Raw genomic sequence first — 23,686 nt, forward strand, 5'->3', positions numbered from 1 at the left:
CGTTTTACACACTGCAGAGCGTGTTCGGCTGGACATGCACAAGAAGTGGAGCCAGACTGGAATGCAACCTTGACATGTGACCTTCAGCAAATGACTAAGCTTCTCCAGCCTCAGTTTCCTCATCTGAAAAGAGGCCACTAGGAGGATTAAACTCTAGAATCAAGACCTCTAGTCTTGATTCTGAGAATGGACAGATGGACAGATGGATGAACACAGGAGATGAGGGTGAATGAAGAACAGAAAGGAAATGGAAACTCAGTGCCCGGGAAGGGATCAAACAAGGCAGGCACTCGAGAGACACAGGGGCTGTCTTCTAGACCTGGCGGTGGTGGGCACCCACCATCCCAGGGGGAGCAGCAGAGGCCACTGGCACTGGGCAGCCAGGACCCCCACCACACAGGCAGGAAACTCTGTCTACACGGTCCGGGACTGCAGCAGCACAGGTAGTGGTGAGACACTACATGGGCTGAGCTACAGGACACAGATCTGGTGGCTTCACTACAACCAGAGCACTGGGGTCTTCCTCAGAAATTCAGAATGCTGGCATCCCAGCCCTGAGGTCTCATGGGATTGTAGAGGAACAAGATCTTGGCTGTCAAGGCCCAGGATGTCACCAGCAGGATGACTTATTACCTCAGAGCTGGCTGTACAGTAAGGCCCCACAGGGGTCAAGCCAAGGACACAGGAGGCCCAGAGCACCTTCTGGAAGCTGCTGCTGGGTTCAGGACCTCTGGAAACAGCTCCCAAAGAGCCCACCTTGCACCTCAGCAGCACTGGGCTCCAACACACAATACAGTTCTGGCGGTCTAGAAATGGGGTTTGGCCTCCCAAGCGCTAGGACCCCATCCAGCAGGTACCACCAGCCCAGCACACCCAGCCTAGGCCTCACTGACTCCTCCTAACCAGTAGTGCCAGAGAGCAGAGGAGTTGTTCCTTCTGCTCACAGTTGCACACACAGCATCCAGCAGACACAACAAATAGCAATTCAAGTATTGGCCCATCCACAGCACTTACTTACTGGAAGCAGGCCCTGTAGCTCCTATTAGATGTGCTAATGGACACATTAAGGCTGGGGTAGAACTATTTGTATCCCCATTCTACACACAACAAAACTGAGGCAACTGAGCTGATTACCATGGACTTACAAGACTTTAAGGCGCCACCCCTGGTTACAGGCTCATCTCTCCACACCCTAGAACAGCCCCTACTCCTTTAGGTACCTGAGAGAAGAGGAGGCTGAATGTTAACAGCTTCCTTTCTCCCTGGGGAAGCCCAGTCAAAGGGGCTCAGGAGGGGTGAGGGCTGTGCCCCAGGGGCAGCTTCCCAGAGAAATTGAAATTGACAGCTCTCAAGGCTCCCCGGGCCTCTAGACAGCAGTGGCCAGTAGTTCTGAGACTCTGCCATTCCTCCCTCAAGCATAAAGGGGGCCCAGCGCACTTCATTCAGATGAAGGGACACACCTGTCATGCCCTCTGCAAGTAAGTGGGGCTGGGGCTTCCGTCTGGGGCTGGCAGCAGCAGGCATGGCTCTACGCCATGACATGGGCAGAGCTACTCCAGAGGGCTCTTGTGGCCCTCCCCACGTGGGACCACACCCCAAACGCCAGGCTCATCCTTTTCTGGGCGCCAGGGCGGAAATCCGTAACTTCCCTCCTCACAGGAAGCAGAGTGGCTGCCTGGAGTTCTGCACACGCCCGTGCTGGGCACGCCTGGCCATCCGAGCAGCCTCCCCCACCCCTTGCTGCCTCTCTCCAGAAGGCCAGCCTTCCTAGGGCCGCACCCTCAAGCTCATCCCTCCCTTCCTCAGGTGAAGGACAGACCCTGCACTGTGAAAACTCAGGTGAGTGAGCACCTACTACGTTCCAGGCACTTCACATAACTCAAGACCATGCCACAGGGAGCTTCATCCAACACTCAACCTGCCAAAGCCTCCCCGGTGCCCGGGGGGGGGGGGGGGGGCCTCCGTCCCCAACCTGGGGTGAGCTGCAGATCTGACACTCTGTGATCTCTGGCTAGTTCCAGCTACTCTCTGTCCAGTGACCTCGTCTGCTGGAAATAGAGCTGCCCAAGTCATTGGCGTGCTGGCAGATTGGCTGAGGCTGGGCCTGGCCACTGAGGTGCCCCATTAATGGCAGTTAAAATGGTTATCTATAAAGTTCCTGGTAGAAATCAATTTGATGGTGTTTGGAAACAAGACTACCCTGTAACCAACCAGTAGCACGTGGGTAACACCAAAAAGCCAAAGGGCTTTGGGCCTGGCCTGACCTTTGCTCAAAGCTGGGCGCCACCTTCTCACCACATGGCCCTGGGCACTGTGCGGACTTGGGCACTGTAAGGGCATACCTTGTCCATACCTGGGCAAGGTAAGGAAGGCAGCCATGCCACCCTAAAGCTAAGGAGAGCATGCAGGTCATGACGGGGGCTCTCCCCACCACGCCTGAATCGCATGGAGGCCCATGAATGGAGAGAAAGATGGACAGCTCTGGGGTCAGCCCTGGTCAGCCGTCAGTGGAGTGTGGACCTGACCTGGAGCTCAGTCTCATCTGTCTGCTTCCCATGTGAACAATCACAGTGGCCACTGCTTGGCACCCTTCACCCTCAACAACTTCACCACCATCCCCCAAGTATTGGGAACCTCAGTTTCCCATAAAGAAAGAACTGGACTTCGCCCAGGCCCCTGCCAGGCTCACAACACATTGCTACCAACATCCTGGTCTGGGAAGATGGCAGCCCACACCCATGTGGTGTGATCCACCAGAACCAGGGCCTTCTGCGTGCACCACACCGCTTGTAAGCTGAAGTCCCGGTCACACCCAATTAGCAATGGCAGTGCAGGGTGGGAGCACGGTCTCCACATTGCAAGTGTGGTGTCTTACTTCCCAGTGGAGTTTCCAATCAACACCCCAGTGTGACACACACACCCTCCCCTCCTGCTCCTGTCTCTCCTGTACTGTGGCAGAGGCTCACCCTGTAATCTCCTCTCTGCTCCTGACAGCCACACCTTCTCTGGCTCCCATCTTCCACATCCTGCCAGCTCCCCCTTATCCTTGCTGCCTTGCCTTTCCGTGGTCTGTTTTTGCCAGCCTTTGTCTGTTTCTCCACCCTGTTTCCCTCCAGAACGCTCACTTCCCACTCCTTTGTCTCTCCCTCCTCAGGCATCTAGGTCCCCAAATCCACTGGGGGGGGGGGCCATGAACCCGTACCAAGCCTCTTCCCTGCTCTTCCCAGCTGCACCGCACTAGAAGAGGGTCACAGCATGGCCTCGCTGCTAACGGTCTGCGCTGTGAACCGGAGACACCAGGGCCCACATCACAAAGCCAGTGGCTGATTAACAACACTGAACGTGATACCATTTGCAATCCATGAAGTTAATTTAAGAAAAAAGTGAAAACCGACACCCAAGGCTGCCAGGCTATGTTCTATTCTCACTCTACTGCTCTATGCCCAGCTCCTCTACACAGCTACCCAACCTCAATTCCCCAAGCCATCCAAATATTCATACACCCCATGAGCAAAGAGTTTCCCTGGAGTTTTTCAATCATCCATCTATATTCACCCTCATAAGAAAAGGAACATTCACAAGGACTTCACTGCAAAAGAATTAAAGGCTAGGACCTTGCAGCTAACCCAAGGGTGCACTGGACACCTGAGGCTCACACCTGTCATCCTAGTTATTCAGGAGGCTGAGATCTGAGGATTGTGGAACCAACCCCAGCTCAGCGGGAAAGCCCATGAAACTCTAATCTCCAACCAACCACCAGAAGGCTGAAAATAGAGACATGGCTGAAGTGGTAGCGCTCAAGGGACAGTGCCCAAGACCTGAGTTTAAGGCCCAATAAGAGCTGGCCTATGGGGAACTGGCTTGACAATGCATCTAAATGGCCCAGCTAGTGCGGGTGGCAGGACACCAGCAGCAGAAAGAGTACTGTGGTAGATTAAGGCAGGGAGCTGTGAGTAGAGTTTCCTCTTTTCTCTGAGCTCTCTCCTTAACATCCCTTTGATAATGCTCTCTCAGTTAAATAAAGGGAAAATGAGAAGGAATCCTTGCACCCGGGGCTTTGGAAACGACAAAGGGCTTTCTCTGATGTAACCTTCCTTGATCCCACCTAAGCTACGGAAGAGAAGCAATTTAGCCCCATTTTTTTTTTAAACCAAGAGAAAAAAAGGATGAATCAGAAAGGATGTGACCTCCTGACATGACAGCACAAATGAACAGCACTAGGACTCTGACTAGGCCCTGGGAAAGCAAGGACACAGACTAGGCCCTGGGCAACAGCTTCCCGAGGTCCTCCAATACCAGGCCCCAGGACCTGGCCTACTGGACACCTCTGCTGCAGCTGTGTAACCCCAGAAGATGTGACCCCAATACAGCAGAGGCTCCCACAACTGAAAAACAGATGAACCGTGACAGGGTGAATGAACAGAATAGATGAAAGCAAGGAGAATGAGAAGGGACAGGATGAAAGGATAAACTATATTCTGGGAGCCAGTGGCTCACGCCTATAATCCTAGCTACTCAGGAGGCTGGGATCTGAGGATTATGGTTGAATTGAAAGCCATCCTGGGAAGGAAAGTCCACAAGACTCTTCTCTCCAATTAAACTCTAAAAAAGCCAGAAGTAGAGCTGTGACTCAAGTGGTAGAGCACTGGCTTTAAGCAAAAAAGCTCAGGGACAACACCCAGGCCCAGAGTTCAAGCCCCAGGATTGGCATGCACACACACACACACACACACACACACACACACACACACACACACACACACAAGTGTGAGCATAACACACAAGACTGAGAGGCCACTGCTATGTCATGTGCCATCAGGACCAGCCAGTGCAGAAGCCACGAGAGTGGCACGCCTCTGGCTTTAGTCCCAACTTCTCCACGCTGGTGATCATTGTCCTCCCAGCGCACACCAGGCCACTGATGGAGACCTGGGCCGGCAAGAGCCCCAAGAGAGGATACAGGGAAGGCCCCCGCTGACTCTTGGGCAGGAGGAAAGCGAGGGAAACTGCTGTCTGCCTGGAAGGGCCATCTAGAAGATGCAGAGAGGGGGACAAAGAGGTACTGGCACGATACTTCCCAGCAGGCCCAAGAGACACCAGCATTTCCTACAGTTCTGCAGAGAACCAGACACAGGGCAGGGCAGAATCAAGGCTTGTGGCAGGATAGATGAGCAGTTGCAGTAACCACGGCAACACCGTGGTTCCTTCCTCCAGGTCTGGCACTCCATTCTAGATGTTCTAGACACAGTTTCACTGGTCCCAAGAGTACTGTGGACAGCATCATGTCCAGGTTTGAGGCTGGAAATGGACACAGAGACACTCAGGAAAGGACCCAAGGTCCCGGAGTCAAAATAAGAGCAGGGAATCTACAACCTTTGCACCCTGACTTGGAGTCTGGGCTCCGTCCACCATGTTAATGACCATCAGTGATGTGTGAAGGCTCCACATCTGAAACACCCTAGTAACAGCAGGAATAGAGTGCCCATCCTCTGTATGCCAAGGCCAAACAGCCAGCCAGAAATAGTGCCACATTCTCAGCTTTGTATGCAAAAGTCAAGTGGCCCACAAAGTAACTGCAGACAGGGTGGGCCCATGGCTCCCCAGCGGCATGCTCAAGAGGCAGCCGGGGCGGTCACTCAGCGGCAGGCTCTGAGACCGTGCGTGGCTAAGACCCCAAAAGCTGCTCTACTGCACACTCCGCATCCTTCCTCCTGCCACCCGCACAGATCCTCTGAAAGTGAGTGGGTCACGAGTGTCCCCATTCTGCCCGCACAGCGAGTCGGGGTCAGCGATTCGTCGGGAGCCACGCAGCACAGCGAGGAAGCTCCGTGTGAACCTCGATGGGCTCTGATCCACGCTCAGACCCCCGTGCTGAGGCTCTGGCTTCCTTTGCCTTTGGAGGGGAGGAGCTGCCCAGAAGCCCAGCGGGACAGGCTGCACAGCCTGCCCGTCCCGCCAAGCCGGCTCCCTGGGCCCACCACAGGCCCGGAACCCCCTCACTTCAAAGTGAGTCACTCTGCAGGGCTGTGCGGTTGCTGCCGAGGCCTTGGGCAGTGGAGCAGTTAGGGCCTGGCTCTCTCTGACCACCCAGGTTTGAATCAAGATCCCCGGGACCTCAGGAATCCTGCTGCCCGCTCGCAAGGACCGCCCAGCCAGGGCCACCTCCTCTGCCAGAGGCTGTCATTTCTCAGGAAGTGGTGCTGGGGCTCTCAGACAGCACAGAAGGTTCCAGAGGACTGGAGAGCGGCCTGATCCAGCCTCTACCTCCACTGCGCAGCCCCGGTCTTGCCTCTGCTTTCCATGGGACTTAGACTGGCTCTCAGAACCCCTGCCCCCAGCTCCTGGCCCAGGACCCCCTTCTGCTTCTCCAAGCCAGTACCCCAGGGGCTGCCGTGGTGGCTGCACGGTGGGTGCCCCGTGCTCCCTCCAGAGCATGTCCCGCCCCCTGCCCCACAGGGCGGCCATCTCTACCTCGCGTCTCTGAGCCCCAGGAGGCTGGGGATGAGGGAGAAGGCAAGGCCTGAGGTCACAGCCCCGCTGATGTGAGCTGGGCTGAGCCAAGGGGACAAGGCCAAGAACAACTCGCTCATTTACTTCATTTCCAGACCTGGCGGCTGCTGGGGTCAGCCTTCCAAACCATGCTGGCTTTGGCCGGGACATCTGCAGCTGCGCCCGCCACAGGACGCATCTGGACTCGCTTAGGGAGCTAAGAACCATAAAGTTCTCTTAAGAAGTTAGTTCCTGGGAAGCCCAGCCCTCTCTGGGGACTGGGCGAGGGAGGGGTGGGCCCGCTCCAGCCTCATCTCCTTGGGCTGGGAGGACCTGCTTGGGGAGAAGGGCCTTTGCAATCTCCTGAGGGTCCCCCACGATGTAGGTGCGCTCAGACACAAGACGGTGCAGGAGGGCACTCAGGAGCCTCAGTTTCCCCACCGGTGCAATGAGAATGACCCTATCTGCTCCCCAGGGTCACGGTGAGGACTGACAGGTCTTAGCAGTAAACAGGCACACTGACCTTTTCTTTTTTATTCTTGGGGCTGCAACTGGGACTTAAACTCAGGGCCTGGGCACTGTCCCTTGGCTGTTTTTCTCAAGCCAACATTCTACCACTTGACCCACAGCTCTACCCCCAGGTCTTTGGTGGTTAATTGGAAACAGGAATCTCACAGACTTTTCCTTCCCCAGGCTGGTTTTGAACCTCATTCCTCAGATCTCAGCCTCTTGGATAGCTAGGATTACAGGTGTGGGCCACCGGCACCCGGCTGTTTTTATTTTAAACTACTCTGCAACCGACCTACAGTAATTGTGTGTGTGAGCAGTAAGCTAGCACGTGGACATGTGGGGGCTGTGATCCCATCTATCACCACGTACACGTATTCCCTTGGGATAACCACATCCACAAGCCCCCCTGAGTTTTAAGTCTGCCCGCTCCGCCCTCACGGCCACTCCAGGACAGCCCTTCCGAGCCTTTCAAGCAACACGCAAGAACGCAGCGCGACAGCCTTGACCGTGGCCTTCACGGGCTCCCCTCAGCCCTCCGGGCACGGCGCCAGGCTCTCCCGCCCCACGCACAGCACGCAGCGGCAGATCTGCCCGGCCAGGACCCTCGTGGCAGCAGCTGACAGAGCAGGCCGTGGCTCACTGAATCCAGAGGGGTGGCGGCAAGGCAGGACTCCACCGACCAGGCCCAGTCCCCACTTGAGCATCACCTGGATGGGCAGCACCTGGACAGTGCTTACAAGTTCTACCCGGCAGTGAGGACTACATCCCAGCCATTCCTGGGGACAAACATCGTTGGTTACCATTTTTCTCCAAGAGTGGCAAAGTAGCACAAAGACAATGAAAACAAATAGCAGCTCAGACAGGTACACCAGAGACACTCAGCATCTTTTCCCTCCCACTGCAAAGTCATCTATAAAAGTGCCTGACAAATTCGGGAATGGGAATATGGCTGAGTGGTAGGGTGCTTGCCTAGCATACATGAAGTCCTGGGTTCGATTCCTCAGCACCACATAAAAAGTCAGAAGTGGCACTGTGGTTCAAGTGGTAGAATGTTAGCTTTGAGCAAAAGAAGCTCAGGGACAGTGCCCAGGCCCTGAGTTCAAGCCCCAGGACTGGCAAAGAAAAGTTCCTGACAAATGAGCTCAAGAGCTCACAAAAGTACAGATTTAGAGAATATTATGGTGGGAAATCTGAGAAAATGTAACAGAACACACAACACTGGCCTAATAAGTCCTTGGGTAAAAGGTTGTAAATAGCACTGTCTGTAGGAATACCAAAATAAAACATGAAATCCCCGCCTGTGGCTCATGCCTATAATGTTAGCCACTCAGAAGGCAGAGATCTGAGGATCTCAGTTCAAAGCCAGACTGGGCAGTGAAGTTTATCACATTCTTAGCAACCACTAACCACCAGAAAGATGGAAGTGGAGGTGTGGCTCAAGTGGTAGAGCACCAGCCTTGCAATCCCCAGTTCTGGCACCAAAAAAAGAAAAAGAGAAGAGAAGAAAAGAAAAGAAGGAAGGAAGGAAGGAAGGAAGGAAGGAAGGAAGGAAGGAAGGAAGGAAGGAAGGAAGGAAGGAAGGAAGGAAGGAAGGAAAGAAGGAAGGAAGGAAGGAGGAAGGAAGAGGAACTGACAGACAGGGTTCAGTGGAGAAGACTGAGGGAGGCCTGAATTAGAGAATGAAGGCCCAGCCCATCTGTACAACTTGACTGGCCTAGCAGAAAGGTCATCTCTTCAGTTGACCACAGAATCTCATACCTAGCAGGAAATACAGCACACAGTAGGTAGTCAACAAACATTTGCTAATCCATCCGGCTTGAAACAGAAGCTACCTCCCCCAAGAGTCCAGTGCGAATAAAACGGTTAGAAAGCAAGTGTAGGCGCTTCTCTCTGCTGCCTCATTTCTGCCCATTACTCGCATCGCCATCCTAGGACAGGGACAGGCTGAGCAAGTTGTAGAAGCAGTGTGTAAACCATTCTGCTGCAACAACAGCCGAACCTGTAAGGGGCCGGCAGTGACGAAGGTTGGAGGAGGTGACGGAGGTCCCCAGACCAGACCGGAAGCAAGGTCAATGTCCAGTGCCACAGGGCAGCAGGGTCAGCCAGCCTCCACAAAACGCAGAGGGCAGAGGAGGAAGGCAGGCCAGGAAGCCGGCAGTTCAGTTTCCAGGAACTAACTCTTGCTACATCTAAACTCCAACACTGAGTCAAAGCTAAAGTTCCTCCAAAGCCCCAGACCATTGGGCCACACTGGCCACTGAAGGCCCATCCTACCCCTCTTCCTCCAGGCTTGCATTTCTAGGAAAGCACAAGCAAATTCCTGCCCCAGGGTCTTTGCACAGGCTACAAAAGGCTCCCTGGCCTCTTTGGGTCCCACCTGGGCAGCCACGGAAACACCGCACCCTCCCCACCGATAGCTACTCAGCTCCAGCCCTCCTTATCAGGCTGTGCTTTTCCTCATAGCAGCTTATCTGTGACTGACCAAAGTCCATATTTCCTTGTTTTCTCCCCTCAGCCAAAGCTGAGGAGCTTGGCCACCCTCTCTAGCTCCTGCCTCCGGGGCACACATTCGCCCCAGGCTAAATGGGAGCAAAGAGGCTCCCTCTGGATGATACCCAGCAAGTGACCAGGCCCCAACCTGACTGGCAGCAGACAGGGCCCCTGGGCCCCCCCCTTTTCTGCTGCCCACTTGTCCTCTGCAGCCCTGGCTGTACTGTAATCCCCACAGCCCTCCACCAGCCCCTACCTGCTGTGATCAGCAAGCAACAGCCCCCAGAGGCTCCTATAAGGACTCCTCGCCACTGTCAACAGGTGGCCTGACCTGGCAAAGGAGCTGTGTGGGTGGCTTACGCTGAGCCGCAGGGCAGGACGGGGTATCACCCTGGCCTAGCCCGGCAGCCTGGGTCCGCACAGGTCCTCACAAGAGGGCAGCAGGGGCAGGGGTGGGGTGAGCAACCCTGGTGGCCTCCAAACCAAAGGGAAAGACAGAAGGACAGCAACCCCGGCCTGCAGCCGGGACCTGGGCTGCAGGAAGGCTCAGCGAGTGTGGCCCTCCCCCACGGTGCTCCCCGCACTTCCTCTTTCTCACTCCCAGCCTCAGTCACATTCAGTTTCAGTCTCTCTCAGGGCCTGGGCAACCTTGGGAAACCCTGCAGGCCTCTCTGAGCAGCCTTTCCTCCTCGGTGACAGAAAGTCACTGGGAGGGTGCCGTTCCTCGGCCACGAGGCTGGCACATGCAAATCAGGGGAGGCACCAATCCATGTCTTCTTCAAAGTGCCTGCCTAGCCCATCATGCAGCCCCAGGCCCCACGCACACAGTCCATCAGGCCAGAGGAGGGCCGGATGGACAGACAGACGGATGAAAGAATGGATGGAGGAATATAGATGGAAGAATGGGTGAACAGTGGAAAAAAATGAACAAACAAGTAATGAGCAAAAGAATGGACAGAAGGATGAGTGAGTGGATGGATGGATGGATGGATAAAATAAAAACCTCCACCCAAAGGCAAAGACACTCCACCCCATACCAGGAAGAAAGACCAAACCTGAAGCGTGAACCCCAGATATTACAGCTGGGCATCGATGCTGACCACTACACCAAGGCCCTCCTGTAAAACATTGCACCTAGCTTCGACTCTGGCCCTCAGACGCTGGCCTTTCTCTCTTTCCCTCTGCTTTAAGGGAGCCCTAGAGCCCCAAGGGCCAAAGCAGACCCCTACACCACAGCCAAGGGAGATCCTCTGTCTTTTTCCAGCAAGGTCTGGGGAAACAGGCTTTAGAACATTCCCTTCCCCACACCCCTGCAAGAGAAGCTAAATCAAACATATAGTGTCTGCATACAGTCCTTACCGCGTAAATGCTCATTACCACTATAGCATACATTTAAGTAATGCTGCAACTTACTTTCAAAGACATACACAGAAGAACTGGCCCAGGGAGGGGGTGAAGGAGGAGCAGTCAGGCTCCACACTCAGATAAAGAAGATCTGGAGCTGCCCAGCTGTGGAGAAGTTGCTTAACCTCTCTGATGCACTGGGAAACTTTTCCCTATCTATAAAATGAAGGTAGTGTTACCTGCCTAGAAGGATGGAGCATAATAAAACCAGGCATGCCACTCAACAAGTGAGCTAAGAAAGGCCGGGCCCTGGGCCTGAGGGTTCTTAAGGCCACAACCCATTGTGGGGGGGAGCCTGGGAGCATGGCAGCAGTCACCAGGGCCACACTCTTCAGGAAGCCCAACCTCTCCCTTGAAGCCTATCGGCTGGCAGGGATTTCCCGCCAATGTGCCTGCAGGCTGCTGCAGACAGAGCACTTGCTTTGTGCCAAGTCAAGGTTTAGAATCCGAACCCTTGATGGGAACTAATGGCTCACATCTGTAACCCTGGCTACTCAGGTGGCTAAGATCTGAGGATCCGCGTTCAAAGACTGGGAAGCCAGCCCAGGCAGGTGAGTCTGTGAGCCTCTTACCCCCAATTAACCACTGAAAAGCCAGAAGTGAGGCTGCGGCTCAGTGATAAGAGCGCTAGTCATTAGCAAAAAAGCTAAGAGGCAGTGACCATGAGTTCAAGCCCCAGCACTGGCACTGTTGCACATGCACACACCTGAACACATGTACACATGCACGCATGCACACACACACACACACACGCATGCACAAAGAAGGAGGGGTCTTTGCAGCTGCCAGGGGCTGGGGAGAGGAATGTGGGGAGTGACTGTTCCCAGCCTAGGGATCTTCTGGGGGACGGGAGTCAGGAAGGAGGTGGCCATGTGCCAATGAAGCACTGACTTGAAAATGACTTGAGTTCACGTTACCTGAATCTCTTAATTTTAAAAAACAACAAAAAACAGATCTCAAAAGTACAACGTCCACAGGATGCACTTGTAAAGAGGTCTCGAGAGCTGGGACAGAGAGCAGAAGTCAGCTGGGGGGCGGGGTGACAGGGAGTTAGTGAGGTATGGACCCCAGGCTCAGCATTGGACATGGAGAGAGCTTGACCACACATCCTAGGTTTAAAATGAAAGTCTGCATTAGGTGCAGTTCCCCACGACGTTAAAGCGAAGGCCAGTGCTGGGGTGCAGGATCAGCCCTGGGCTGCGTCCCTGCCTCAGCCACCAGAGGACAATCGGGGAGCAGCAGCGTGGCCTCCCTCCTCGAGGAAAGGAACACGAATGAAGGGCTGGGCACTTTCACTTCCTGGCCGGGCAACACCACCCCCAACTCTGGTGGAGCCTTGGGGGGACAGGTGCCCGCCCCAGCAGCCCCCACCAACACAAGGCATGCTGGGGATGGGCGGCCCTGCCGGGTGCACCTCGCCGTCCCCCTCCCCTGTAGAGGGGGAGCTGCGATTGGTTCCCTGCAAACTCTCCCACCAAAGAGCCTGGAGGCAGAAGCTCACCCGCAGCTCGGGATGCCAGGAAAGGCCAGGGAAGTCCGAGTCGGCAGGGCGGGGCAGGGCGGGGCGAGGCGGGGCAGGGCAGGGCAAGGCCAGTGTGAGCACACAGCCCTGTGGGCACCAGGCCTGCAAACCTCGACCCCTGCACAGGGCCTGAGCGACACTGCCCTGGAGGAGGCTCAGCGCCTCTCACCCTGGCAGCCCCCCTCTCCTGCCCCTCCAGTGACAGAGCCCTTCCCACCCCAGCCCCCACTCGGAGGGCGAGGGCCACACACTCCGGCTCCTCCACTAGACACGTGTGAGCAGTTCCAAAGGACGGGTCTGTTCCACAAGTGTCTCCTTGCTGGCCTTCGCCTCCCCAGCAGTGGAATGGAGACACCCGAGGATTCTGGGGGGCCGAGGGGTGTGGCAGAGGCTGCTGGCCTGGCCTAGGTGAGAGCCTGCCTCTCCTCTCCTGTCTTGATCTGGGCAGTTAAGGGGCTCATTTTTCATCTTCCAGGCTGGAGCTGCCATGTGACTTTGCCTGCCCAGTAAGAGGAAAGAAGAAGTCTCCTAACCAGGGTCCCTCCCACTCTCCGCTCACTGCTACTTCCTGCTAGCCAGAATGCAGATGTGATGACAACCACCCACTTCCCACTAACTGGAATGTAAATAAGATGGCAGGAACTTAAGCAGCCATATTGACTGTGAGGCAAGGTATCAAGGAGGGCAGAACAGCAAGATAAAGAATTTTAAGTCCATGAAGTACACAGACCAACCACACTCATCCTAACATGACAGCCTACACACCAGGTTTCTTTTACATTGAAGAAAAAGCATGGGCTTCTGTTGTCTTTAAGCTGTTGGTTTCTAGTCTGGTCACAGTGGACAATGGGCATGGTCTGCCTCCCCCTGAAACTCAAGTCAGTCAGCACCCTGACATAGTCAGAGAAAGGCCACCACTCCAGTTCCCCGCCTGGGGATTACAATGCACTCCCATCTGCTGCAGGAACAAAGGAACATTTCCAAGGTGGATGCAGGACTTTAAAACCACTGGCCGGGCTGAGTTGTTTCTCAGTAGTAACAGTGTACCTGGTCACAGGTATCAAGTACTGACTGTGCATCTTGGGTGTTCAACTTGCCACTCAGCCACCAAATTGAGCAGGCCCTAGGATTCCTGCGCCCCAGCCTAGGGACTTGGCACTCTTCTCTGCGTGGGCTGGACCTGGCTGGGCAGGGCAGGGCAGGGCAGGGCAGGGGAGAAAGGGTAAGGAAAACGGGGAACAATGCGGGCGTGGTGGTCGAGGCTCTTGCTCTACAGCAAGGCAGCCCCTGTGAAGGTGAGCGCCACCATGGACCAACGACAGAATAAACAAATAACCAAGACTGGTTCACACAAAGGGACACTGTAGGGCCGGGCCGTCACATGGCGACCCACAGCCCGAGGCCCTGCTGAGTCACACCTGCGCAGGTAAACAGACAGGTGAGGACCCAGTGTGGCAAGCTGGCGACCGTGTACCATGTACAGGAAACTCCGAAACACGGAGACCATCACGGAACGTCCCACAACACTGCGCGGTGATCAAAATACACAAGTGTGCATTAGAAGAAAAAAAAAAAGAAATTCAGGGCAGAGGGAGGGGAGGAGCTGAAAGCAGAGGACAGGACGGCAGGAACTACAGGCAAGCCCAGCTGGACAGGTGCCCGGTGGTGACCAGGTGGTTGTCCTTAATTATCATTCCATCTACATACAGCTCTGGATGGCTCGCAGTTGGCCATTTGAAAAGGAAAGGGAGGGCCACAGTTTATTGCACACCCATTACACCTCGACTTTAATACACCCAGAGAGAGATGGGAGGGGGGGCCCGGGCTGCCACACCCCTCCTGCCCGGCGGCCGCTCCTGTGGGAAGAGGGCTGCCTCACCTCCCTGTCGCTGGAGCTCCTCGGGTGAAATGACGTCTCAAGGCCTACAAAGTGAGTCACCCCCAAACAAGCAGCGGCTGTCCTCTCCCTCTGGCCTGCCCTGTGGCCCCACTGGTCCCCTGGAAGCCGGGAAGGTGGGGGTGGGGTATGAGCCGAGAAGGAGCAGTGGAAGAAAGGAGCTGCGCAAGGAAGGCACCCCCGGCACCCTTGGGAGGCGCTTCCCCGTCCATGGAAGTGGCTGGTGCAGGATGGGAGGCGGGGCCCAAACTCGGCAACCGGGCCCAGATCACCTCTGCCATCCCCAGGCCGCACCTCCCTTCAGAGCCCTGGCCTCCTGGGTCCCAAGTGGACCCCAGTGGGGGCGGGGAGGAGGAGGCTGGAATAGAGTCAGAGTAACTGGGGGGGGGGCATGGTGACCTCGACACTCAGGAGACAGAGGGAGGAGGGCCCCGCCTGGTGCCCAGCTCGGGGCGGGGGTGCTCTGCCTCTCTCTCCCGCAAAGTCCCTGCAGCCCAGTGCCAGCGATGGCGGATGGGAGAGGCAGACCCCGCAGATCTGCCTCGTGGATCGGCAGCCCCCACAAAGTCAGAGGAGTGCTCTTTTGTTGTTATTCATAGAAAATGGAAATCCTGGCTTTTTTTTTTTTTAAGGGAAACCCTCCCAATTTTCAAACGCAGGCAACTTTCCGGCAACTTTATTTTTTCCAAGTACAATATATCAAGACAGCGCTTGGGCCAAAGGTTGGATGCGCAGGGTCTCCACTGGCTGTGGCCCCTGCCCCGACCCATGGCGGGCCAGCCCCAGGGACTGCAGGAGTCCTAGTGGGCAGGAGATCCTCACTTCCACGCCAGCCTCCAACCGGGGTCCTTTTAGTGGAAATAAATGTGTAAATCAACCCCATCTCAACTCCCACATGAAAAGGACAGAACTACTCATTTTTACCACCGCATCCAAGTCCCCAGTTTTATTTCCTAGGACGGGGTGGAGGGGAGAGAAAAGGCCTACTTGAAGAAAGAAAAGAAAAAAAGAAAACCAACAAAGGCAAACTCAAAAAGCACACCACTGTTGACTTGGGCAACAGCTTCTGCTGGTCAAAGAAGAAAACAGCTTGGTCCTGAAACCCATCCCAGACACGAAAATTACAGAGCAGCTTCGTGGACACCCCCTGCCCGGCCTGTGTCATTCACTCCTGAGGAATGCAATTACAGGCCCCCCCACCCCCAGCGCAAACAAGAAGGGGACACGTCAGTGAGGTCCGCAGCCCGCCTCATGCCTGTGGTGCACAGACAGAGACCGGTGCGTTCACCACACGGAAAACACGGGCTGGAGAGGAATGGGAGAAGCAGGCTCGCCAAGCAGCCTCTGGTGTGGCTGGGGTGAGGTCACAGATTTCTTTTACAGAGCCGGACTCTGAATGGCCGGGCTCAGTAGTTCACACCTATAATCCCAGTTACTTGGGAGGCAGAGATAGGAGGATCACAATCAGAAGGCGGGGAAGCAAGAGACACTGTCAGAAAAATAACTGCCAAAGGGCTGGGAGTGTGACTCAGGCGGTAGAGCGTTTACGTGGTGATAAGCAGGAGATCCTGCATTCAATCCCCAGTCCTGGGGGGCAGGGGGGAGCAAGTGAGAAAGGAACACACAAGGCGCTGAGGAGACCCCACGGGGTGATCCACGCCAACACACAGGCTGCGCCACCCGCCCAGCCCCGGACCCAGCAGCACAGCATGGCACCTGTGAGGGGACCCGGTGACCCAGCACCCTCAGCTTCCCAGGAGCTGACCCCAAGTTCACCAACTCCCCCAAGGGGACGACAGGAAAGAAGGATCAGGCCACATGCACACACCTCAGTGATGGCTCCCTGTGTCACACAAGCCCCAAGTCCAACCCACACGCCCAGGTCACAAATACTGCTGCCATCTCACCTGACAGACGAGGAAACTGAGGCACACAAGCCGTACTACTCAACTAGAGCCTAGCGGGCATGTATACGGAGAAATTCCAGAGAAGGCCTTGAAAAGCATCATGTGTGTGCGTGCACATATGTACACACAGTATGCACCAACATGTATGTGAGGACAAATTCCATAGGCCAACAATGGAGCATTTCTGACTTACAAAACTATAGTCCCATGGCTGCAGTTGGCACCGCACAGGTCTTGGCCGGCACCCCGGCCTCCGGGCCGGCAGAGGGGTGAGGGGAGAGGCCAGAAGCCAGACCCGAGCCACCAGGCGCCCACCCCGCCTTATGGAACCCTTCTGCAGGCCACAGCGGGACGGGAAAGCTGGGGCCTCCGAGCAGGGCGCCACTGCTCACGGAGAGGACCTGGGCCTTGGTACCAACGCTTCTCTCTGCACAGGCCAGAAAGCTGCAGGCACGCAGGTCGCCTGGCCTCCCAGCACTCCCAATGTCAAACGTGGAAGCGGAGAGAGCAAAGGCCATTTTATTTACCTGATGCTGTCAACATCATTGTTTAAAATTCACTTCAACCTGCAGCTGTCAGAAGCTGTGCCTGGCCCCTCGGCAGGCTGCAGAGGAAGTGGCTTGTCCCTCCTCGCTCACAAGCTGCAAAAGTCATCACAGTGTGGCGGTGAACTGGCGAACTGGCAGGGTAACCTTTCCTGTTGTTCTGCTTTGATGCCAGCACCAGGCTTGATTGAACTCGGGGCCTGGGCTCTACCCCCTGAGCTTTTTTTCTTTTGCATAAGGCTAGTTAGCACTCTACCACTTGAGCCATGGGTCCACTTAGGGAATTTTGCTGGTTAATTAGACAAGAGTCTCAGACATTCTTGCCAGGGCTGGCTTCAAACCACAGTCCTCACCTCTCAGCGTCTTGGGTAGCTAGGATTACAGGTGTGAGTCACCAGTGCCTGTCCCCAGCTCTGCTTTCTGCACTGGGGACCTGCTGGTGGCTATCAAATTCCAGGCAAGGCAATAAATAGGGTCCCGAAACCCAAAGCTGACCAGGACCTCCCAGCTCCTGTGCCCAGAGAGGCACACTGCCACCCCTTTTCGGGGAAGACAATGAGGCAGTGACAACGCAGCAAACCATTTCATCACAACTTGGGCAATCACAAACACATCCCGAACTGGCAGAGCCTGAACTCGGGAGTTTCGGCAGGGCTAGCTGTCACCTGCTGGGAGGTGCTGCGCTGCCCCGCCTCTCCTGTCTTCCAGGTAAGTACACAGGAGGAAGCATCCGATCCTCTTCCTATGCACTGTGCTCACAGTGTGGATGCCAGGTGTGCCTTATCTCCACCTGTGGAACCTATATCTCTCTCCACCCCACAGCTGAGAGGGCAAAGCACTCGCGCAAGGTCACAAGGCAGGCAAGGGGCACAGCCCTGCCTAGAATTTCTGGTCCGCTGTTGAGACCACTGCCCGGGAAGGGGGTCTGTGTTTTCTTGGCTCTCAGATGCTCCTCGTCTAGAGGAATGTCAAGACTAGCCCACCTGTCTTGTGCACGATGCTTGGCACCAACCTGACATGACGTCAGCACGGCCTCTCCTGGTCCTCAGGACCCACACAAGGTCCAGAGCGCGGTGGGTGGTCCTTCCCATGCTGGGCAGGGAGAACACACTTGGGGCACATTGGATATGTAGGTCCTGAACTCAATACGCAGAACGACGCATATCCACTCTGCCCACGGCTCCTATACCAGAGCGCTGGGCACAGCTCTCCTCTCACCCTGGAAGGGCCATGCCCCCAGCGAGCCTGGTCCAGGGCGACGCCTTCAGGGGCAGCCTCTCCCTCCCCCACCCCCCCGGGACCTGGGCGCACCCCAGCGCTCGCGCATGGGCCTGGGGTGGACGTCCACAGCTCCCTCTTTCCTGCACATCCCCTGGCCTGAGCACAGTGCCTCCGTCCGGCGGGTGTCCCACACGTGCACACTGCGGGCACAGAGGCCAAAGTGCCGGGCTAGTGCGCACAAGTGTGTGAGGCAGAGACTGCAGCCCAGGAGCCTGGAGAGGGAAGTGGGCCTCCACCCCACCAGGGCCCCCGTAATGCCCATAGGAAAGGGAGGCCCACAAAGCTGAAGAGTCACCCCAGTACAGTGGCGGGGCTGGGGTTTGGGGTACAGACACTGCACGGCTTGCAGGGCAGGGCAGGAAGTAAGAGCAAGCCCTCCTCAAAGACGTATCTGGAGAAGAGAGACTGCGGCACCGTGTCTTCTTGGGTCTGGAGTCTCCACGGTGTGCGTGGGGGGCTCAGTTGCATTCTCCTGGACCAGAGGACCCCACTGGAAAGGGAGCAGAGGCAGGAAGGATGGCAAGGTAACCCCAAGTCCTTTCTTCCCAGATGTGACAGTTGTCAAGTGGGACATTCAGAACCTCCTTCCTTCTCCCAGGCAAGGAGGGGAGGCTCCGTGATGAGCCCCCCTCCGGGCACACCTGCTTCACCCCGCCTCCCTGACACAGCCGGCCGTATTACCAAGCATCAACACCACCCACGGCTGCAGGGGACCCAAAGCTGGAAGGCTCAGGCAGCAGACGGGCCTAAGTGTCAGTCTCAGTCCCAGCTCCAAGGTCTCAGGCACCATACGGCCCCGTGCCCTTCACTTAAGCACCTCTTAGAGCCCAGCCAGGCCCCAGCCCCTGCCCTGCTCCCTATCCCGTGAGGACTGGCCCACATGCGAAGACAGGTTGAGAGCTTCTATCCTCTTGTACGTCCTGCTCATCTCAGTCATCTAACTAGAATTAGCCTGAAACTGAGGCCCGGGAAAGAGCAAAAGGCCAGGCTAACCACACACCGCAGGACTGCAGAACTCCACTGTGGCTTTCCAGACTGGAAGGAACAACAGCGCCTTTCACACCAGGCCCTTTTGTTCCTGGTTCCCAGAGAGGATGAGAGTCAGATACAAGGAAGGAGTGGCCGCATTCACTTCAGCCAACAAATCCCGGGGAAAGGGGACCACTCTAACTGACCTCCTGCAGTGGCCCTGGGTCTGTGGACCTACCATATAGGCCCATCTGGGGGGATTTCATAACCACACAACTGTCAGTCATTATGCAGCCACGACCCAGGAGCTGCACAGTGCTGCTGCCCCTCCACCAGGACAAACCAACAAGTGGTCATTTCCTTTTCTAAAAAAGGAAAAGGGCCGGGCGCCAGTGGCTCATGCCTGTAATTCTAACTACTCAGGAGGCTGAGATCTGAGGATCGCGGTTCAAAGCCAGCCCAAGCAGGAAAGTCCATGAGAGTCTTATCTCTAATTAACCACCAGAAAACCACAAGTGTCACTATGGCTCAAATGGTAGAGTGATGATAGCCTTGAGCTGATAGAGCTCAGGGACAGTACCCAGGCACAGAGTTCAAGCCCTATGACTGGAGAGAGAGAGAGAGAGAGAGAGAGAGAGAGAGAGAGAGAGAGAGAGGAAAAGGAGGAGGAGAAGGAGGAGGAGGAGGAGGAGGAGGAGGAGGAGGAGGAGGAGGAGGAAGAGGAGGAGGGGGAAAGAAGGAGATGGTGGATCATATCTATAACCTAGCCACTCAGGAAGCTGAGATCTGAGGATCACACTTCAAAGCCAGCCCAAGCAAGAAAGTCCATGGGACTCTTATCTCCAATTAACTACCTCAAAAAAAAAAAAAGCTGTCAGTGGAACTTTAAGTGGTAGAGAGCTAGCCTTAGCACAAAAGTTAAGCAACAGGAAGGGTCCTGAGTTCAAGCCCCAGCACCAGCACACACACAGTGAATTAGAGGAAAAAGACAAATGATGTCCTTTCTTCATCCCACTCATTATTTACTACCTGAAATGTCACACCTGGGCAAAGGCCACTTCTCCTCTGGAATGGAGGGTGGCCACGGTGGCCCTGCTTCACCCACCCACCACCCCGCTGTGCACACATAGGAAGCCCAGGGCCAGGGTCTGTGACGTAAGCAAACTCGCATGACCCATTGTACGAACCCCGCGTCCCAGACACAGCCTTGGCCAATCCCCGATGACTGAACTCATCTTCAGAACCTGGCCCCTGAGGACCCTACACTAAGCCAAAGCCAAGGCCAGCTCACTTACTCATTTCATGTATTTGTTAATCAAATGATTGCCTATCCACTCACTGGACACCAACCACAATCAGGCCCTGTGCTTGGTAGGCAGCCCTCCCCCAAAGCCTGATCACCCTACCTTCAAGACACCAAGCCCACTAGTACCTCACCTTCTACCCTCTCCCTAACTATGCCAGCACTAAGGTGAGGTGGACAAAGCCCTAGCTTCGTGCCAGAGCTGGCTACCTGCAGAAAACCACCCTGGCCAGGTAACTCAGCGATGAGACAAGCCTGGCCACGCCCAGCTGACACCAAAGGGGGAGGAGCAATGAGGGAGCACTCTCTAAGGCCCTCCTTGCCCCATCCATGCCCACCTCCTTTCTCTTCATGTGGAGCCACGTCCAGCATGGGATGTCAGGCAAGGTTTGGGGCAAGCACATGGGCTTGGGCCAGCCAGGCCTGAGCCACGGTGACCCTGGATATTCAGACCCCCCGTAGCCTGTCTCCTCTCCACCACGCGTGGGACCGGAGAGGATTAGATGGGGTGTCCTCACCTCATCCGGATGAGGGGTTCCATTAGCCACCCAGCCTTACCCTTGGCCACTGGTACCCAACAGTGGAGCCAGCTCAAATCGCCCTACAAAATCCTCAAGAGAACAGAGGCTACACATACACAGCATGCTTCCACTGAGCCTGAACTGAGGGCCTGCTCTGCTGAGGGGGCGCGCTGTAACTCGGGCCACCCATATCTCCATCCCTCTGTGCTTCGGGTTATTTTCCACAATCCTCCGGACCAATGGTTCCCACGTAACTGCGATTACAAGTATTAGCCACTGCATTCAGCTCAAGAACTTTTAAAAAATGAACCTGAGACTAAAGAACAGAAGCAATGTCCTGCCAAACATGGCTGGAGTAATGAACAACAAAAGGGAAAGTTCTGGTACTTTCATTGTCTTAAAAACAGGCAAACATAAATGTCAGTGGCAAAGCCACACACCTACATGTGACAGCCCCATTCTCTAGTCCTTAAAGCTGCACTCTGGGCATGGCTCAAGATCAATGCTAACCAGGGCAGAAGAGGCAAAGCTGAGAACTCGTTCACCGGGGTCCTCTACACGTTGACAAGCCGGGAGGCAGGCCCCTGGCTTCCCGTCCCAGGTCCTAATGGCCCTCACTGAAGTGTTTAGACCTGAAAGACGCCTCCGTGTTAGACCTGTGCCCAAGCCCTCCAGCCAGGGGCTCAGCAGCTCCAGCTGCCCCTGCCAGGAAGCCCAGGGAGGAACACTTTCACAGCAAAGACGACCCATTCCTGCGGGTCAGACTCGAGCCGCTCAAACGTGCCCTGTGCCATGGCTCGCTTGGACACTTCCTCAAAACATTTTTTGAAGCTTAGTGTTCTTTAATTCTTGATCTTGGAGACTTGCAGTCATTCTGCTCCTCTGATCTCCAGGTCAGAGGTGAAGTGACCCAAGGTCACCACCCATGTGGTAAGAAGGTCATGGTGCAGGAGAGAGGCTGAGCCCACTCCTGTAAAATGGCCCTGCATGCGACCACCACCAGGCACATCTTCCATGACGCGTTCTGCCTTATCAGAGAGTGAGACTGCCTCTCCATCTTAAAATAAACATCTTAGGGGCAAGCAGCACCAGCCTTGAAACTCCAGACTAAGTTAGAAGAAACAGTCCATCATAACCAAAGAGTCTAAACACAGCTCCCAGAAAGCACAGAGAATGCTGCACAGATAAACTCTGGCCCCAGCCAATTACCTCTGCACAAAAGCCTAGCTCGCTCCTTCTTAATGAAATGTTTTACCACTCCCCTATTTACTTCTGCATATGGTCTGTTTCCTGCCGTAAGGCCACCCAGGATGGGCCTGTAAGGAGGTGAGGGCTCCATGTGCCCTAGATACTAACCCAAAGTCATCTCAGCACTGAGCACCTGGTTGTGAATTAGGCCCCACACACCCAAGGCTCCCTAGGCCCATTTAACTACTCTGGGCCTTGGGTTCCAAGTCCATGGTAAGACTGGCTAGACTACACCAGATGTAACGAACAGCTTTCACAATGTATACTAATAGTGATTTGTAATAGTTGTGTCCCAGGGCTCAATGAGAAGATTGATTATGCCAAGACTGATTAGCAATGTCTACCATGGGCCATGCAAGACTAGCAGTCTGTGTGTCAGTATTTGTCATGTCAGAACCAGACAACCTGAAGATTCTCTTCTCATTTCAAAGATTCTGATTCTAATCATATAAATAAAAAAAAGGAAGAAGGGAGAAATAGAAAACAGACTAACATTTTCCAACACAACATACCTAAATTTGGCCAAGACAAAACCGGCCACCCTTGCAATTCAGCTGCACTATATATACTGTATGCAAGAGAGAGGGAATGCCAATCCACTCCCTTCATGCCCAGCAAGGCACAGACGAGACGGACATTGCAAAAGCATGGGTTTTGTCTGGCGTGGCCCTGGCTGTAAAACATCAGTTAGTTTGCAAACCTCCACAGAGCTGGGCTCAACCCCAGCCAGAGCTCTTGCCCAACCTGAGCCTCAGCAAACTGCTCTGCCTCTCCAAGCCTATTTCCTTCACTCTTCAATCTAACAGCAAGCCTACATACAACAGGTTGGGGAAATCAAGGCTCCTGTCCCCAGCACCAGCACCAGCACCATCTCACCATACTTCTGTGAAGGAACAAATGCTCAGGAAAGTCCAAAGCAAACCAATCCGTGTCTTTTTCTCACACTCAGCCCCAACCAGAAGGGACCTGAAGCAACCTCACCCACCCCAAGCTCCCAGCACCAGCGAAGCAACAAGAGGGAATAAACTGTAGATACACAATTGTATCATCAGGGAAGTGTTTTAACCAAAAGATAATAAGGTTAAGTAACATGCAGCAAAACACAGACGTTTTCCTATCTCAGTGACCAACGGTCCTAGCATACCTGGGACCGGGGATGGGCGGGGGGGGGGGGGGGGGTCTCCTGCAACACAAGACACTCAATGCAAAAGTCCAGGGTGGTCCTGGGCCCTAAAACCTGGGTAGAGGAGAGGAGAGGGAGGGCCTAGCAGCTGTACTTGCAGGGGCTGTCCATCTCAATGCTTCAAAGGGGAGGAACCAAGGAAAAGCACCTCAGGTTCTCCCTCTCCCCAGAAACATCTTCCTCCAGGAAACCCAGCCCACCTAGATGCTGGGGGCCTGAACAGTGGGGAGAGGGGGACCTGGGAAAATTCAAGGGAAGTGGAAGAACTTGGGACTGAGGTTTCTCAGGGAGGGGTCAGGGAGCCAGGCCCCTCCACTGAGAAGGCTCCTGGTGGAGGAGACTCGGGGGGCCCCAGTCCTCCTCTGACAGGAAGGAAAGGAGCACTGGCATGTGGCCCTTGCACCAGCCCAGGGCGTG

At 55.2% G+C, this 23,686-nt stretch overlaps 1 protein-coding gene and 1 long non-coding RNA gene across 2 annotated transcripts in view; both read right to left on the reverse strand.

Annotated features, from left to right (window-relative positions):
• LOC125358139 (c-Maf inducing protein) overlaps window positions 1–23,686 on the reverse strand; it is a 139,244-nt gene that overhangs the window by 105,514 nt on the left and 10,044 nt on the right.
• Window positions 840–22,442, reverse strand: LOC125358140. Its single transcript, XR_007212271.1, has 3 exons — window positions 22,431–22,442; window positions 22,144–22,154; window positions 840–3,175 (listed from the first exon to the last, which is right to left on the reverse strand). It is a non-coding gene; the product is annotated as an uncharacterized LOC125358140 (long non-coding RNA).

Source organism: Perognathus longimembris, chromosome 10, assembly GCF_023159225.1.
Source record: "Perognathus longimembris pacificus isolate PPM17 chromosome 10, ASM2315922v1, whole genome shotgun sequence".
Taxonomy (NCBI): Eukaryota; Metazoa; Chordata; class Mammalia; order Rodentia; family Heteromyidae; genus Perognathus; species Perognathus longimembris.